Here is a 20475-nt window from a genome sequence, read left to right as displayed (position 1 = left end):
TCATGATGGTTGATTCACATGGGTGTCAGCAGGAAGCCTCAGTTCTTCATCTAACACCTTCAGAACAGCCTTCTACATGTAAAATTCTGTGTGAACCTTTGTTCCCTGACTGATCTGACTGGAAGACCACCTGATCCTATCATCAGAATATTTGTTTCATTTGTGCAGAGGTGAACCTCTCAGGCAAGTAATTTTTTGGAGATCTTAAAAGGTGAAGAGATACTGGAACTTCACTGAGTTTAGACAGATAGGATGTGTAACTATTTTGGTTCCTGATTGCTAAAACATGGTTGTATGATTATTTTCATTTTAATATACAATCTGGTATAATATTATCAGAAAGTAGGGGGCTGGCTGGTTAGTTTAGTTGGTTAGAATGTGGTGTTATAGCACCAAATTTGAGGGTTAGGATCCTTGGACTGGCTGGCCACCAAAAACCAAAAAAACAAAACAAACAAAAAAAAAAGATTATGGGAAAGTAAACATTTAGTTAGTTTAAGTTCTTATCCATCTTTAATTGTTAAATATTATTAAATATTAATTTTTAAGAAACAGATAGCTGTAAATGGTAAAAATAGCTTAACAAATATGAAATATTTACCTTCAAATACCCAACATATTTACAAATATTATTCTAAATGGTCATATTAAAGTAATTTCAATTAAAATGAAAGCAAAAGGTTTTAAAAAGTTATAAAAATACTTATTTTTACTGATGACAAAATTATATAACTAGAAAACCAACAAGATTATTAACAATTGGTAGAAAAATTTGGTGAGGTGACTGGATATGAGATAAATACATAAAAAGCAGATTTTCTCTATAATAAGGTTTTAAAAAGTTATAAAAATACTTATTTTTACTGATGACAAAATTATATAACTAGAAAATCAACAAGATTATTAACAATTGGTAGAAAAATTTGGTGAGGTGACTGGATATGAGATAAATACATAAAAAGCAGATTTTCTCTATAATAACGGTAACCAAAAATAAAAGTAGGAAAATATTACATTCACAATGGTGACCAAAATGATAAAGTACTTAAGAAACAACTCAAAAACACTATCAGAACTTAATAGGAAATTTAGGAGATAACATATAGGGGAAAAAATAAGTTTTTATTGAAAGACAAATGGATATTCAAATAACTAGAAAGATATACCATATTCTTAGATGCTAACTTTTTAATTTATTTTTATTTTTTTGGTGAAAATAAACACAGGAGTGACATATTTTACTTTTCCTTCAAGCACATAGAAGACAAAAGTACTTAGTTTCATTTAGTTTGACAGAGCAATTCTACTAGTACTTACATTGATTGGTTAAGAACACAAACCTCAAGTACATTATTACTAGGGCAAGAAATATCAGGTAAGACAGCAGAGTTATATTTTTCTTTTTGATACTACTTTCACAAAACTTAGTAACAATTTGTAAAATCTTGAGATTCTTCAAAGATTACATTATTCAAGTTATATTTCTAAGAGTACAGCTATATACAAACAGAGACCAAAATAAGCTAATACACTAATGAATATCCACCGAAGTCTTCATACTGTACAGGACACAAATTTGATATTTTTGCACATGATTTTAATTACAAGCAAAAAGCAGGCCTGTAAGCATCAATTTTTCCAGTAGGCTAAAATGGAGAAATAATAGGATTTTACTCAAAAGAAATGCAATAAGGAACACGTAGTATTAATCTTCCACATATGTAAAGGTCATTAGAATAATAGAGAGAAACATACAGACTTGCATGTTTGTTTACAAAAATCTACTGGCAAATTCAAGGAGTTACGAAAAAATGGGAGAAAAACCTGCTCCAAGCATCGTATTTAACTGAACAACCTCTTTTATTCTCCCACCTCTACCATGGGAAGTATGTTAGGGGCCTCCTCTCCCACCCCTGATCCTGCAGGGTTTCAGTCCTTTCTGTCTGCCTTTCCAAGCCCACTTCACAGCAGGCTCATTTCTGCTTCTGGGCTTTTACTCAGTTTCCCCATCCCAGAGCACCCTCTCCCCTGCTCATGTCCAGACCACCTAAATCCTCGGGGAACTTAGGGCAAGGCCCTAAAAAAGGAAGGGTTAAGGTTGAGGTGCATGGTCATCACTACCACCATACATGCTCATAACTACAGTCCTGTCCCACCTACTGGAACTTGTCCTGAAAATCCAGACAGATTCTACACATCCCCTGACTCCTAGGAGGAGACTTGAGACCTCCCCCAATGCAGACTGCAGCCTGTTCCCTCATTTATTAGGATAGAAGCAAGGAGGAAATGCAGAAGCTGAGGAGTGAGGGCCAAGAAAGCCAGGCAGTAGGATTGGAGGCCCTTGTGACATAAGGGAAGTAATCAAATAGTACAGAGGACAGGGGTGGCCTATAAAGTGCTACCATGGGGTCATTTCTAAGTGGTTCAAGGCTCAAAAAATAATTTCCATCTTTGGAAAAGTGGAGTGAAGCTAAGTTGTGGTTGCTTTTTGCTCACTGTGAGGCCTTTCTATCTCCTCCCAGCTTTTCAAACTAAAGTTCAAGAAACACACAAGTTTGGTTAGAATGAACAGGGGAAAAGGGTGAGGATGTCAGGGTCAGCCTGAAAGAACACTGTCTGTAACCAAGCAATTAAGCTATAGGTCTCCCTTTGAAGCTTTCAGACCTTGCTAAGGGAAGTGGGGTGGAGGAATGGGGGCAATAAGAGATCTGGAGTTTATTTTACAGTACCTCTCTCTCTGGACACAATTAAGGGAAGAGTAAATTAATCAGAAAGCCTGCTTTCCCAGTTTTGCTTTCTGTTTCTGAGCTGTAACTGCTTCAGAGAGAGAAAGAGAGGGAGGGAAGGGAAGGGGGGTGGGGGGAGTGAGAGAAGCATGTTAGGCCCCACATTACAAAAATACCTCTCCCTCAGTGCCCCCACCCTGGCAACTTTGTCATGTTCAGAGTGGGTGCAGGTGGGGAAAAGGGGGGTGCTTAACAAGGTTGTCTAGATTGAGGGTGGCTTGTTGGTTAGGGCTCAGAAAGGCTAACTGCTGGGGGGCACCGTGTTCCAGCCTTGCTTTGGCATTGACACATGTTACTACCCCACCTGCCTGACAGCCACCTGGGCTTATGGGTAATCACTGGGGAGGGAGGGGGGAATAGGAATTGTTTTCCTGTGTGCAGCTTGGGAGCTTAAGGCCACACATCATTCTTGAGGAGGGAGATAATAGTAGCCTGTGCAAAGCTCAGCCAGAAGGTGAGAGTGAGTAGGGGAGGCCTATAGCGTAGTCCTTTTTACACAGAAGAGGCTGATCAGGATGCAAAGTAAACAAAGGTACAGGAACAGCAATGTGTTAACATAGAACACTTCTCATCTGTTACCTCTTTCATACCTAACAGTCGCCCACCAGTCACCTGCTTGATCTGCCAGATAATTAGAAGGGTGGATAGCACAGGCCCAAGAAAGCAGCTGGGAACCAGTTAGTGGTAGCCTGGAATGTCCAGTTTGTCCTCTTTCATACCTAACAGTCGCCCACCAGTCACCTGCTTGATCTGCCAGATAATTAGAAGGATGGATAGCACAGGCCCAAGAAAGCAGCTGGGAACCAGTTAGTGGTAGCCTGGAATGTCCAGTTTGGATTGGGATATAGATTTCATCTTGCAGTGGTGAAACTCAGAGAGCTAGCCATAAGTACCTGGGTATCAGGAGCACAGCCAGCATACAGTCTGAAGCCTAGCTAGCTATTTGGAAAGATGAATCAAGCTTCCTTGTGGTAGAGAACCACTCAAAAAACTGGGAGAAGACCGTGGTCACAGACAGGGTCCAAGCCATGCAAAGGAAGGCAGTATGTATTTACAGCATCACGTGCTTGGCATAGAAGCAGAAGGCCATGCTCTTGGAACATGCTGACATGATGCAGGAAAACATGAAAGCCCAGCAGAAGAGCATAGGCCTGTAAGTGATGGTCTTGCAACTGACTGTTGAAGATTTAGAAGAACCAAAGGACAAAATAACTCAGTATGAAGGGAAAGCACACAGAAGACTGTATGCTATTGGCCAAGCATAGGTCCAAGAGGAGGTGGTAAGGAAACTTGTGCAGGAGCTTCTCTCAAGGGCAGAGGTTAGCCAGACTGGAAACTGAAGGACCTGAAGGACCTTCTCCACTGGCTGCCTTGCTGGGCCTGGAATTCCTCTGCTAGCCCTTCACCCATCAGGTAGTTTTGTAAGGGATTGGGTTACAACTACCCTTTGATAATCTCAGCAATCCTGTCGAATTCTGGGAGGCTGTGTTCTGAAAACTAGTTGAAGAAACTGGAGATAGTGTTCCCTTCCTGGTTCCCGTGGACATGGATGGGCCTGGGTGTCTTGGCCCTGATCCTGATGCCAGCAGATTGGAGTGGAAAGACACACCACGTGGCCATTGGGTCTGTGCTCATATTCCTTGAGGAGCCCTTCATTTCAGAAGTAGGGGTTGCTTTGAAAGATGAACTTGAATTTGCAGCCTGTTCTGGGGTGTTTAAGCTCCTCCACCTCCAAATTGATCACGTACCTCAGCAAGTTTTCATTTTGACCACGATCACAGGTGCTGGGGGTGGTTCCAAAAGAAACCTGGGATATTTTGGATGCTGAAACGCCTGTGCCACCTATGGAGCCTTTGCATCCAGCCAAACTTGCACTCCAGCTGAGGAAGGCCCTGTCAGCTTGGGCATTTACATTGGATAGCTCTTGATCGATGGCCTCTAGTGAGTTATAGTTATTCGGGGCCCTGGGCCAGGTCTCCTCTTTTCCTCCTCCCATCTTTTTTTTCCTTCTGTACCATCTTCTTTTCCTCCATCACCATCTCTGCTTCCCTCTTTTCTGCTGCCTCTAGCGTGGTGCACTTTTTAATCATCATTTCCTTGGCCTTTGCCCTGGCATGATCTGGGACTCTCCCCTCTGCCTCTCAGGTGCCACAGGCTTCTAGAGCCTTCTGCCCAGCAGGGCCCCATGGCCCCCACGCTGACAGCCATTTTTCTGGTTGTTGTCACTGTCCTGGAGGTAGAGGCTGCTTCCAGGCCCTTCATGAGAGGCAAACAATCTTCCTGCCCGGTTTGGTTGCTGCTGGGCCACAACTCTCAGCAACGTGGATGNCTGGCATTTAAACAGATAAATCGATCGTTGGAATAAGACAATCAAAAAGTAAATTCTAATATTTATGAAATTTGAATATATAATAAAGTTGGGATTTTATTTCATTGGGCAAAAGATAGTTTATTTAATAAATGGTTACAGCATACTGATGTTCAATTCATCTGAAATAAAACAAAGTGGGAGCCCCATCTTTCTACCATATATGAAAATAAATTACAGCTGGATTGAAGACTTAATAAATAAATAAAAATTGTGGAAGAAAATCAAATTATATTTAGTACATAGGTGTGGGAGAGAACTTTTTAACTAGGTCAGGAAATCCAGAAACTATAAAAGATAGACACATTTAAATATATATAAATTTACAACTTTGTATGGCAAAAGATACCAAAGTCAATAGATGATAGATTTGTAAAGTGTGTTTGCAACACAGATGCAAGTAACAGTTTAAAAATCTACAGAATACAAAAAATATGTAGAACTCAAACTGACAAGAAAACACTATTTGACAGCATTATGAGCAAAAGATGTAAGTAGGCAATTCTTAGAAACACAAAATCACGCAACAGAGTCCTTAAACTCATAGTTAATGGAATTCATCTGAAGATAGGAAAGGAGGGGAAAGTTGTATTTGACAGCATTATGAGCAAAAGATGTAAGTAGGCAATTCTTAGAAACACAAAATCACGCAATAGAGTCCTTAAACTCATAGTTAATGGAATTCATCTGAAGATAGGAAAGGAGGGGAAAGTTGTTGAAAAATAAAAGTACAATTAAGAGAAAAATAGAGAACAAAAAATGTCTCTGGATGTTTGAAATGAACCTAAGTGCACAAAATTGTCAATGTATGTAAATATATGTATAAAGTCTTGAGAAAATAGATTGTTAGGTGTATATCTACTGTTACTATACATATGGTGAGTGAAAAAATCCACATTGCATAATAATGTGCATACTATGATTCTATTAAAAACAACAATAAGAGTTCTATAGATGTGTATATATATATATATATGCATGTATAAACTCAACAAGGAAAATGGTTTGAAAGGATACACACCAGGCTAGTTACTTTGTGCATGTGTGTGTCAGGGGTGAGGGGAGAGATGTTGTTGAAGGTGGTAGCGGTCAGCAGATTTGCTTATCTCTTCTCCTCTCAATGGGGGATATGTCCCAAGACCTACAGTGGATGTCTGAAACTATAAATAGTACCAAACCATAAATATGCTATAATTTTTCCTATATGTACATACCTATGACAAAATTTAATTTATAAATTAGGCACAGTAAGAGACTAACAACAATATTAATAAAATATAACAATTACAACAATATGCCAGGATCAGTATTCTGGAGCTCTGGGGCCATTATTAAATTAAATAAGGGCGACTGGAACACAAGCACTGTGATATCACAATAGTCTATCTGATAACCAAGTGGGCTACTAAGTGACTAATGAGCAGGTAGTGTAGACAGAGTAGATATGCTGGACGGAGGGATGATTCTCATCCAGGGTGGGACAGAGCGAGAAGGCATGAGATTTCATCACACTGCTCAGAACGGTGTGCAATATAAAACTTACAAATTGTTTATTTCTGTAATATTTCATTTATTAGTTTTGGACCATAATAGAACGCCAGTAACTGAAACCGTGGAAGGCAAAACCAAGGATAACAGGGAACCACTGTCTATTTATACAGTCATCCCTTGATATCTGTGGGAGATAGGTTCCAGGACCCTCGTGGATAGCAGGAATCACGGACGCTCGAGTCCTGCAGTAGGCCCTGTGCAACCTGCCAATAGGAAAATCGACCCTCCGTTGTCTGTGGGTTGTGCATTCCCTGAACACTGTATTTTCCATCTGTGATCAGCTGAATCTGAGGATGCAGAACCTGTGGACATAGAGGACTGACTGTATTCCACTTTCATGTGCTCTGTTAAAATGATAGATAAACATTTACTTTATACAAATAGAATTCTAAATCAGCGTACTTTTACACTTTTACCAAAGTAAAAACTGGGCACAGTCAGAATTACTCTAAAAATCTCATATCATTCATGAGTGTATAAGACATGATTTTCAGCATTCAAACCAATAAGATACTTTGCACATTAAAGTTTACAAATGCAATCTGTTAAGGAGGAACAAAAGAAAATCTTTCTGCAGGTGTCTGTTCATGTAACCAGTCCACTCTAACATGACCATGAAAACCCTGGGGGTGAGGAGGGACGAATGTAGAATTCTAAAGTGTTCCTTCTTGCCTGTAGAGTTTACTCCATTCAGATTTAATATTAAGTTTCTAAGCCATAACACACTAATTTATTGTGAGGATAAAAAATAGTCAAATTGCAATTTTAGTGGTTTAGGTTCTAAGGTTAACCCTAAACTTATATAATCTTGATGATTTTGTATATTAAGTGACAGCTCCAACTTAGCTGACAATCAAATTAAACCTGCCTGCATATTGGGTCATTGAATTTAAACCCCCATTTTACAAGAAGGAAACCAATTCCAAGGCTGTAGGTAATCTATCCAAGGACACACAGGTAATAAGGAGCACAGGCAAATTTGAATCCCTACCTGTCTGAAACTTAAGCCCAGGCTGTACAGTTGTTCACCTGCACCAATCTGCAGAAGAAAGTCCAGAGAAACCTGGTGAAACAACTACAAATCCAGCCATCCAGCAAGTCGAAGAACAGGAAATAAGAGAGGCAGAGAAAGCAGAGGGCTTATGTTTGTGTTTCTGGGGATGAGTGGACTGGGGGTGGGGTTTTCACGTAGGATAAGTATATGGCGGAGGTGAAACGAAATTGATTTGGCTGAGGGAAATCTAATTGGCTTGGAGGTGAGAATTGTGGGTGATTTAAAAACTGCAGTGGCCTCCAACTAGTAATTTGTATTTCATCCTACTTTTATTTCTTGTCCAAAGGGAGAAAAAAGGCCTTGAAGAACAGGAGTAGGAGGGAGAAGAAAGGAAGAGCTGGTGGGAGGTTCAGCCAAGGTTGGTTTCCTTCCTGGCCTCACCCATATTCTCCCACTCTTCCTGTCTGCACCCGGCTGCTGCCCGGGCAGAGGCTGCTCAGGAGAGCTGGGTTTCAAGGAGGCTTTGTAGGACGCTGGGAAGGTTTAGATGGAGCACAAACTCCAGAGTGACTTTATGGACTCTGGAGCTAGGATTCCTGGGAGGCAGTTGTCCTCTCCTTGTCATGCTATTGAGTTATAGGGGCACCAACCAGAGCCTCCTATGTAGTAGGTGTCCCTTAAGGGTTAAGTGAATGAATGAGTAACATTATGCCTGTAATCTTCTATTTTTTTCTTATTTGTGATTGCAATTCTCTCATTTTCCAAACACCAACAGGGTGTCCAACAATTCAATTCTATTCTGACTCTAACTCCCTAGACTTTGCATCAGACTCCACAGTTTTAAGGGTTCAGTCCATGAAACTACCTTCACTTCAGATGCCAGTCTCATGCATTGGAACCCCAGGTTACCTGCAGTTCTGTCTGACTTGGCTACATATTTGGGGATACCCACAACCCCCTCCTCAGTTTCAATAATTCACTAGAACAACTCACCAAACTCAGGAACGTGCTTTGCTTACTGTTACTGGTTTATTATAAGGGATACATCTCAGAACAGCCAAATGTAAGAGATACACAGGATAAGATATGGGAGCCATGAAGCCTCTATGCCCTCTGTGGCTGTACCACCCCCCACAGCACCTCAACAGGGTTAGAAACATTATGAAAACATAAGACACTCCCATCACTCAGGAAATTCCATGGATTTAGAAACTCTGTGCCAGGAACTGCGAACAAAGACCAAATAAATATTTCTCATTATATCATAGTGTATTAGTTCATTTCTGTTGTTTATAATAAAATACTTGGAACTGGGTAATTTATAAAGAAAACAAAATTTATTGCTTACAATTTCAGAGTCTGGGAACTACAAAGTTCAGGGAAAACATTTGTTGAAGGCCTTGGTAGTGGCAACAATGACCCAGGAGTCCCACAAGGTGGAAAATGACTAAGCAGAGAGAGAAAGACTCATGTAGTCTCCTTTAAAGCCCTCAAAACTATGCCCCTGACTTCCATTATTAATCCATTTATTACAGCACGGTCCAACAATTTAATCACCTCTTCAAGGCCCCACCTTTCAATTACCGTGGTAGGATTTCCCATCCTCAACAGTTACAGTAGAGATTAATCTTCTAACATATGGACTTTGAGTGACACAATTCAATCACTGACACATTCAATCACAGCACACAGTGACATATTTTGATATAAAATGGAACTTTTGTGGGGAGGGGGTAACAATTCTTTGTTACATTAGAATAAATCACTTGGCTCATTCTGGGGGTAATAGATATTCTCTCCCCCCCTAAAAAAAACAAAACAAAAACAAAAACAAGAATTGTTGTTCTGAATAAGAGCCCTATCAACCTAAAGAAAGGGCCAACACCTCCTGTTTTCTAGGTCTGCTGTAACAAAGTATCACACACTGTGTAGTTTAAACAACAAAAATGTATGGTTTCACAGTTCTGTAGGCTAGAAGTCCAAAATTAAGGTATCAGCAGGGTTGGTTCCTTCTAAGGGGCTGTGAAACAAGGATCTGCTCCAGGCCTCTCTCCATGGCTTGTACAGAGCCCTCCTTTGTGTCTGTTAACATTGCCTTTTCCTTCCCTTTGTCCTTATCTCTGTGTCCAAGTTTCCTCTTTTTAGGACAACAGTCATATTGGATTAGGGCCCACCTAATGGCCCCACTTTAATTTTATTACCCCTGTCAAGACCCTATCTCCAAATAAGGTTACATTCTGAGGTACTGGGGATTAGGACTTTAACATGATTTTTTTGTGGGGGGACACAATTCAACCCATAACCCCCCATTTCCACCTCCCTTGCTAGAATGTGAGATGAACATTCTTTCTGAATCAGTTCCTAAGGGCTATTACATGGGGGATTTTGTGTGGAGATGTAAATGGGAATGTAAAGAAAGAGCTGGGGAGACCAGGGATGAAGGGAGGAGAGGAGAAATGACTTCTAGTGCCCCCAGAGTGGAGCGTGACTTGGGGTGGCACTATTTCGAAGGCTGGTCCCATGAGTAAACTGAAAGAAGGATCATCACAAGGCATATTTAATAATTCTTGCTCCTGAAGTTGGCTCTTGTTAAGCATCTAGTCTTCAGGATGAGTGGGACTTCTCTATGACTGAAGAGGAACTCTTACCCCTCAGCCACCATGGAGTGGGAAAGATGCCCAGACCAAGAGGAAAGCTTCTGGCTTGCTCACAGCCAGCTCACCTAGGTGTGCATGCTCTGCATCACCCACTGGTCATCATTGAGTAACAAATGGTTTACTACCTTATGACCCAAAGTCTCTTTGAGAAAAACTTACCATGTAATATGATGATTAAAAACATGATCCCACTACTGGTATATATCCAAAGGAATGGAAATTATCATGTCAAAAGGACACCTGCACTCTCATGTTTATCGCAGCTCTATTTACAATCATCAAGATTTGGAACCAAGCTAAATATCCATGGATGGATGACTGGATAAAGAAAATGTGGAATACTGTTCAGCCATAAAAAAGAATGAAATCCTGCCATTTATAGGAGCATGGAGAAAATTAGATTAAGTAAAATAAGCCAGGCACAGAAAGAGAAATACTGCATATTTTCACTCAAGTATGGGAGCTAATAATAATAATAATAATGGAGGAGGAGGAGGAGGAGGAGGAGGAACTGTTATTTGCCCAATGATGCAAAAATAGGCAGAACTCAAAGAAGTTATCAGTTGTTGAGGTTGGTTCCCCATGGGGCTTATCAACAGCTGACGGTCCCCTTCCAGACATCTGAGAACAAGCTCGCCTAGAATGTGTTTGAACATTGGCATGCGGTTTCTGCAGAACTGCTGTTTACTTTCATAGCAACGGTTGGCGATGCACGCCATAGCTGTTTCTCTTTCCATATTCTCATTATTGAGTCTTGACCAATGGGTCAGTTTTGGCCACCCTTCTGGCATCTTGCATCCATAGACCTGTGAAGCAAGTTTATGGACCATGTTAGAGATGGGTCTGTAACCAAGAGTACTAAAACTGAGAACACAGTGGACACTCAGTATGTGTTTGTGGTGTGATTAATGAAAGAAGAGTGAATTTCAGGACTCAAGGTAAACATGTAAAGAGGTGATTGTTAAGCAAGTTAAAACAGACCTCCCATCTGCCTGCCCTGAGCCTGGGGGTTGCTGAGGGCCGTAGAGGTGATGTTGAACTTTTAGAATTGGGTAGTAGATCTATGATTACTAGAGGTGGGAAAGGGGAGGCAGGAGTGGGGGTAGTGAGAGGTTTGTTAATGGCCACAAAATTACATCTAGATAGGAAAAATAAGTTCTTTTGGTATACAGTAGTGCTAGGCATCTATAATTAACTGTAATTTATTGTATATTGTCAAATGGCTAAAAGACAAGAACTCAAATGTTCTCATCACAAAGAAGTGATAAATTTTTTCAATGATGAATTTGCTAACTACACTGATTTGATCACTACACATTGTATAAATGTATTGAAATGTAACTCTGTACCCCATAAATATGTACAAGCAACACATTTAAATTAAATTAAAATAAACAAACATGATTCAGAGAGAGAGTGATACCCTTACCCCTTGTAGGTGCTTTTGAACATTGCAGTTTTTTATGGAGTTTAACATGAGGCAAACTGAGTTGGCTTCACTTTTTAAGGTAGTTCATTTCTGCAACCCCCTTCAAAAAAACAATGGCTATATGTATTGGAAAAATGTAAGAATTAAAGATTCTAAGTATGTGCCCATTCTTATCTTAAATTCTTTAACATGAGAAGAAAAACACCACACCTAGAGAATCAGTACAGTGTTGCTTGTGATAGAAAAGAACATGCAGAGAAGATCTTAAGATAATACTACAGCTACCTTACATCTTTCGTTATCCAGAATTATAAAATGGCAGAGTTTAATTCAAACGTTTTTTAGCACCTACTGTGTGTCTTACATTATACTACAGATTTCTGTCTGTGAGTTTGAAATGAGGGAGGAAAAAATACGTGTATTTATTTACATTAATAAGTCTTATCAGAACTATGCCTTTCAAGGTGAATTCAACCTTAACGTATCAGGGAAAGGGGTAGTTCTTATGGCTTATTTATGTAAAATATTATGTGTATGTTGGATAAACTTACACCCTGGATAGAGATAACTATCCAAACAGGGACGATACTCCAAAGACAATCAATTGGCATTATTTGGGGGAAGCCCATATTTCAGTAGTGTCCAGTATGCGTGCTTCTGTTACTTAGAATCTTTGTTAATGAACATAAACAGATGATAGAAATGGACTCTCATGTTGAAATAAATGGATTCATATTTCATTCAATTTGTGTGGATTGGCTGAAATTTGAAGGATACTTCCTACTATGGTATAAAATTGAAATAATAACTGAGACTTGGAGCCTAGGTTGGGTAGTCAAGCCTTTATTTCTAAGTTTTTCTGGGTTCAGTCACTGGGCTTGAGGATTTCTGTTTGCTTGATATGATTAGGCTAACTGAATACTTTTTCCAGAATATTATCATGGTTACGCCAAGTGACCCTTCATATAATGTGTGATTGGAGCCATTATGAAAAGACAGAGAAATGAGACTTCTTTGTGCTCACAGAACTAGTTGTATGTACTCTTCTCGTGCTTGCATAAAAATAAATGCTTGTCAATAAATGTATGGATGTGTTGCAAAATTTGATCTGCAACATAGATCAAATGTGGGAGAGTGACTCATCTCCATCCAAGGTTAAGAGTATGCATAATCAAGATGGTTTAAGTCAGTTCACAGTAGGGGTTTGTATTATGTCTTTTAATTCCATTTCCATAAATTCCATCTTTCTTTAATCCCATTTTGGGCCAATGGTCGCTTCGCCATTGGTCTCTTCACCCCCTGCAACTCCTGTGTCTGTTCTTTGTAGGAGACAGCCCTCTCCAAGTGGGTGTTAATAGAGAAGTGAAGATGAGGAAGCCAGAGTGCTCTTTATTGCTCCATGCTCCCTTACAACACCCCATCTAAGGTTTCATGAGCATAGCAGATCATATTGATGAGTTGGGGTTAACTAAACACAATGACAATGTCAAACAGAAAAAAAAAATAAAGTGTACATTACACAGCTGTGGACATAAATGTACATGATCTTAAAAGAAAGCTCCATAAATTATCTCTTTCACTGGGAAATCCCTACATAAACACACCAAACTGTCTTGTTATCCTAGTCTATACCCCTTTCATTCAACATGCACACTTTGAGACTTCACCCTCCCACACTCCCTGTTATTCACAGATATTGATTTGGCTCAGTGTTTTTCATCAATCCCACCCACATTTCCAGGATATATTGGAACAAAGTAATATCAGCACTGTATCTCCCAAATTGACATTTCCCAATATGGAACACAGGCTTGTTTTGTTCTATTTCTCCATTCTGTTTAGGAACAATGTTCTATTTCTACCCAACACTCCAGGCTGAGCAAATCAGAATTTTGAGGGTGGGATCCTGATTTTTTGAGCTCCCTGGGTGATTCTACAACACAGCTAGAGTTAAGAACCACTGATCTAGAGAAGCCATATGCAGAACGGCAGGAGGGGGGCTGGTTTTGACACTCCAAGTGCAATAGGCATATACATTTCCCAGAAGCAAACATTAACTCTCAGAGACAGTATAGCCTAAATATGCATCATGACAAAGAAATATTTCCCTAGTTGCTAAATAATTTAATTAATTATCTCTGCCTACAGTGGATATAACATCTTACCTAATTGCGAAGAGAAGTCCTGGTTTCTGTTCGTTAATTGGATTTCTGATTTTGGACTGTACCTCAATTGCTTTTGGTACATAAGCAAAAAACCAAGTTTGGAGTTAGCTACCCTTAATCTACGTTTGCTACACAAAACATTTGTTGGGGTTTTAAAATAAAAATCTTTTCATTACTTTTTTGGCTGTTTAATGTTTACTTTTGAATCAAATTATACAATCACGTAATTTAAAGGGCTAAATTGTTCTATAATTATTTATTATGAAAACAATAACTTTATACTCCTCATCTTATTTCCTTTTCTCACAGTAAAACATTTGGACAGTTTCTGCTTCATTTACTGATTGCTGCTATGGACATTTCAGCTCCTTTTATCATCTTGCCCTCTCCTAAGTTAGCCCTGGATTCTCTACCTCTGTAGTGTTTATGAGGTGATGGATTCATGAAATTGAGTAACTTGGTGCCAAATTTGGATCACAGTGTTTTTTTCTCTTTAGTGTAAATTGATAACTTATAATTGTATAAATTTATGGAGTAGAGAGTGGTTTTTGTGATGCATTGTTTTCTTGTAAGTGTTCTCATGTAAACTTTTGATTTTTCCTTTTATTTTCCTATTTTTCTCCTCATTTCTTTGTTTAGGTCTTGTGCCACTTCCTTTAAAATAATTATTGAGGCAAAATTTATAACCACTTTCAAGTTTACAATTCAATGGCATTTAGTACATTTAAAATGTCATGCAACCATTATGTTTCTCTCGCTCCAAAACATCTTCATTACCCCAAAAGGACACTTCTTATCCATAATCAGTCTCATTACTTTTTGGTAAGACCAAATACTTATCGTGTTAGTTACTGATTGCTATGGAACAAATGACTCTGAAACATAGCAGCTTAAACCTCAATCATTTCTTAATTCAGTTTCTGAGGGTCAGCAATCTAGACACAGCTTAGACTTCGATACAGGGTTTGTCCCAAAGTTGTGATGAAGGTGTCAGGGGCTATTGCCATGTTAAGGCTTGCGTAAGGGAGGGTCCATTTCTAAGTTCATTCACATGGCTATGGGCAGGATTCATTTCCTTGCAGTCTATTGAGGAACTGAGTCTCAGTTCCTTTCTGGTTTTTGACCAGATGCTGGCTTCAGTTTCTGTCCACATGGACCTTTCCGTTGGGAAGCTCACATCAGTACAGCTGGCTCCATGAAAGTAAGCAAGGGAGAGAGCAATAGAAGGGGGGAGAGAGAGAGAGACAGAAACAGATAGTGACAGAGAGACAGAGAGAGCCTGCAATATGGAAGACATAGTCTTTCTGTAACCAATTCTGTTAGTCTGTTTCTGTTGCTAATAACAGAATACCCGAAACTGGGTAATTTATAAAGAAATAGAATTTATTTCTTATATTTTCAGAGGCTGGGAAGTCCATGGAACAGGGGTAGCATCTCGTGACGGCCTTCCTCTTTGGTGGTGGCTCTCTACAGCAACTCAGGTTATTACATGGTGACAATGGACTGAGCAAGAAAGCTACCCTCCTCACTTGTTCCCCTTTTAAAGCCAGCAGAACCACACCCATTATTCCATGAACAGGTCAATCCATTCACAAGGGCACAGTCACCACAATCCAATCACCTTTTAATGGCCCCACTTTTCAAACACCATAATTGGATTTCCTACCATCTTAACACTGTTATGGTGGTGATTAAGTTTCTAATACATGAACTTTTGAGGGACAAGTTTGACTCATAGCACCAATCTTGGAAGCAACATTCCATCACTTTTGCCATATTTTATTTGTTAGAAGCAACTGCTGAGTCCAGCCCAACACTCAAGGGAGAGGATTACACAAGGACATGAGTGACCAGCATGCCAAGAGGTGGGGATCACCAGAGACCATCCCAGAAGCTGCCTACCATACTTCGACACAGCATTCTCCAGATATTTCCTGTTTGGAAATGGTGGCAATTTGAGGATATGTTATCTGATTTTGAGTAACTGTTCATAATTAGAAGGCAGTTTTGCTTTTCCCATGACACATCTCAAATAATATACATTAACTTAGGGGATAAAAAACATGCACAGGCAAAACTCATAACAATTAAGACAAAATAAAACAAAGCTCTGGATATATGTGCCTTGCAAATTAAAAAGGCAGTCTGATAGAAATGAGTAATTACTATAATCCTATGCCCAAATGTATGTCTCCATAAATCCATACCCTACATACTAGGTATGGAGCAAAATTACATTCATCAGTAAGAAGGGGAAAGATCAATACTGGCTGCAGCATTTAAGGAAGGAACAAACTTTAAGAAGACCTTACTTGAAGGAGAATGAACACCATGGTGAGATTTAAAACTATGTCTTTTGAGCAACAGGAAGTAGGCAATGTTTAATATGACGAAGAGAATATTTTGAGAGTTTTGGCAGCCATTTCGAGAACTGCCAGAATAAGAGGTCTCTGATATCTTTGTGTTTCCCTGGGGGTAGATGTAGAACCTCAGGGTAGAAAGAGCTTCTTAAAGCTCTAGCTTTTGTATCCTGGATCCCATCTCCCCATACCCCAACTAACTGTGTAACTTTGAGCAAATTACTTAACATTAAGTCTCCATTTCCCGCCTGTAAATTGTAATAATTGTAGTATACATCTCATTGAATTAATAGATTGATAAGCTCATAGTAGAAGTTCAAGAATAGATTATATTTTCTCATATTTAACTAGAGCTAATGGATGGAAACATTTTGGTGTAGGTTAAGTTTTGGCTTAACCCCAGGAAGAATTATCACAATTTAGAGCAGGAGCTAGCAAGCTATGGCAGGTGGGACTTTATCCATGGCCTGATTTTGCATGGGCTGTAAATGAAGCATGTTTTAAAATATTTTTAATGAGTTATTGAAGCAGCAGCAGCAACAGAAGTAGCAGTGGGGACTCTAGGTGGCCCATAAAGTCAAAAGTACTTGCTATCTGGTTCCTTACCAAAAAGAGTTTGCCAATCCTGGAAAGCTTTCTCAAAATGGAATGGCATCCTTGGGGAGTGAGTGGGTTTCCTGTCACTAGAGGTGCTTAAGAAGGAACTAGAGTGATGATAATGTAGAAAGAAATGATGATGGCATAGAAAGAATTCAAACCTGGAGGACAACTGCAGAAATAACCGCTGAAGTCCCCCTCAACCATAAGAATCTACAAATTCATGGCTGCCCATTCCATATTTTGAAAGCTCTGGTTGTTAAAAAATTCTTCTTTAAATTGAAAAACCTCCCTCTTTGTAAATTCTATTCATGCCTGCTCTCTTTTCTGCCCCTCATTTTTTTCTAGTCTCTGTCTTAGAGCTGTTGTCAGAAGGATGTTTGGGGAAAATTAAGGCATTGGCCATTTCTTATGTCTCAGTACTAGATTAGTCTGCATTTTACGGAAAAGAGCTGGAGAGCTATGGTGATAAAGATAGTGAAGGGGCCAAGGCAAATAAGAAGCCCATATTCCTGTTAAGAGTAAGAAAAATAAGTTAAGACAGGAAATATTGCTCTGAATTTGTGTCGATTTCCAGCCTAATAGAAGGCACTAAGGCATGTTATAATCATAACGATAAACATTTATTGGACATCCATGTGTGAGGCATTGCATATATTATATTGTTTAATTCTTACAAAAACACCATGAGGTATCAATTATTATCACAAAAGTAATTAAATATGATAACAGAAAAAATTCATATCCAATGTCCGTTTTACAAATAAGAAAGTGAGGCTTATAAGTACTAAGAAACTTGCCTAAAGTCAAGTAAGTGAGAGAAGGTTCTGGATTCAATCCTTGGTCTGCCTTCTCCAAAGCCCATTCTCTTACCCACCACAGTTCTCAAAATACAGTACCTTCTGTTTGTGGCAATTATGAATAATGTAAATATCACTGGTCCAAAACTTCTTTTTTCCTCCACCTAATAATAATATAAAATTCAGCTATCTCATTTTACATGCCTCCCCCCACCCGCCTTTAGGCTAATGGGAGGAGCAGGGTTCCTTACACAATGGATATTTTTTAATGTTTATTTTTATCTAGTGCTATGTGCATAGGGAAATGGATTGGTGTAAAATCCAACATTCTTCCTCTGTGTTTTTTGGCCAAAGAGCAATGGTTTTCAGGTCTCCAGGCAATTGTAATGAATAGTTTTTAAAGAAAATATTATCCTGGAGCTACCTGAATCTATTATGTGTGGTAAGATTCCACATTCCTTCCCATCTGTTTTTCTACTTCTCCAGGAATTTGACTCTTCTGCATTTCTTTGATGCTCAGAAGAAAGTCTGTGTTTTTCTGCCTTTACTTCCCTCATCTTAAAAGTCATCAAGATGTGAAGAAGCTGAATACCATGTGTGCTGGGAACAATCCATTTTTTAAAAAAGATGACTCTTACTGAATCATCATGTGTACAATAGTGAGAATGACACCAATATAAGATGTGCATATAGGAATGACTTTTTCTTTTTTTATTTTCTATATCTGGGAGATGTAAATTTGGTAAAGAATAGAGAAATTCTTGGTTAGGTGTTAGGGTCATGGTCTGAGGTTGAGATATAGGTGATTTTTTATTTTTGCAAGGTTTGGTGGTGGAGGTACAAAAAATAGAAGGTTGATGCCCCAGGAGGAGTGTTTCTCTAGTAGTGGATGCAACCCTAGATGTTCTCCATGGATTTGGAATAAACTAGGATCTGAGCAGTTAAGGGGAGTTGCTTGTGATTCCAAATGAGCTGATTAAACTTACTTGCTCAAAGCTTGAATCTTAAGGAGACCATAGAGATGCTGAGTGATTCCAAAGGTGGCCCTGGAAAGAGGCTGTCCTTTCATTTTGGGTTTAGTTCTGGGTGAAAAAGCCAATTAGTCTCATGTGCACTTGGCTTGAGGATGGGGGAGGCCTTTATTGACAGAGCAAGCAAGACTACAGAAAATGAAGGAAGTAGTAGCAGGTTGAAGTTACCAAAGAAAAAAGATGTGCTGCATAGGCAAGAAACCACATAAGTCCCGAAGCAAGCATTGTTCACAATTGGTCACAATGGCTTAGTTTTGTTACGTATCCTCATTCTAGCCTAGGCTAGGACATATCTTATTATTTTCTTATTTTAAACAACACATTTCTACTGCACGGTCTTCCTGATATGCTGTGTTTACATTGCCTGTGAGGGTCAATGACACTCCTTTATGAGTCAGTGCAAAGTCTTCCACATATCTCCACCTTAAAGGAGGTATTATCTGCTTCTGGCAAGCAGAAATAAAATGTGAATAAAGAAGATTACAAGCCAATATATCCTCAAGTATTAAAATGTGTGTGAATTAATTATGTGTGGCTGAAGATTTTGAGAGGGGTGAGATCTGAGTGAAAGACTGGCCCCAGAAATCATGGGAATGAAATGTAGGCTTGCTACAGCGAATTCTTCCAGTTTCAACATCCTTACTTCTAATCTGGCATGTCCTATGGTCTTTTTCGAGTTGCAATTCATTTAGCAGACTGTTGAGCTGCCAATTTGCTTAAAGTGTCTCAAGGTGTATTTTTGCAATGTATTTTCTCTCTCACATGCCCTTTCTTTTCTCCTAGACCACTTAGCTTTACTAACATTCCTTCATGCATTAAGACAAAAACCCGGTATCACTTCTATTGAATCCCTCTCAGGCTGCTCAGTTTGGGTAATTGTGTTCCTTCATAATCCCCAAAAGCTCCATGCGAATATCTGTCATTGCATTTGCCATGTGTTATTATAATTTCCTATTTATATGTTTACTTCTTCCAACTAGTCTGTTGCTTTTTTTCTTTGTACAAAAGGGAAAAAACTGGTTTTGAAAGGCCATAGACTAAAACAAGTCCCTTTTCTGAACAGGACTGGCTTAAGATAAACTAACATGATTGTATAACTGACTCATGTTAAATAACCTGAGAATCCAGACACAAAGGTCACATATTGTATGATTGCACTGATATGAAATAAACAGAATATGCAAATTTATAGAGGAAAAAAATTATTTGTTTCCCAGGGCTGGGGGAACAGGGAAATGGGAGTAATTGCTTAATAAGTATGGGGTTTCCATTTGGGGTGATGAAAAATTCTGGAAGCAGGTAGTGATGATGGCTATTCAACATTGTAAATGCTCTGAATGCCACTGAATTTTACACTTGAAAATGGCTACAAGGTAAATTTCATGTTTTGTGTATTTTGCCACAATAAAACAAAACATTAAAAAAAGAAAAGTAAACAAAAATACAAATGACAACAAAAACATAGTAAAACCAATTCCCATATGCCTGTATGTCCTGGTATATTCCTAAGACTTCTGACTAGAATGTCCCGACTTCCTTTGCTTCCCTGGATCCTGAACTTTACCCTTTTAGGATGTTCTGCAATAAATCCATAACCTACAGACTCTCCACTACAACTTTCTTCTCTATCAAAGTCCCCATTATCGGGGTAGGGTGGGGGGGGGAGATTTTTGTACGAGGAAAATGGGATTAAATATTATTATGATCAGGTAATTTATCAAGCACAACCAAGAATCA

At 39.1% G+C, this 20475-nt stretch overlaps 1 pseudogene; it reads right to left on the bottom strand.

Annotated features, from left to right (window-relative positions):
• Positions 1–4106: 4106 nt before the first annotated feature.
• Positions 4107–11186, bottom strand: LOC103597106 (annotated as a pseudogene).
• Positions 11187–20475: the final 9289 nt, after the last annotated feature.

This window comes from Galeopterus variegatus, unplaced genomic scaffold (genome assembly GCF_000696425.1).
Source record: "Galeopterus variegatus unplaced genomic scaffold, G_variegatus-3.0.2 Scaffold2199, whole genome shotgun sequence".
NCBI classification, from domain to species: domain Eukaryota; kingdom Metazoa; phylum Chordata; class Mammalia; order Dermoptera; family Cynocephalidae; genus Galeopterus; species Galeopterus variegatus.
This window is presented reverse-complemented; position numbering and strand designations above follow the sequence as displayed.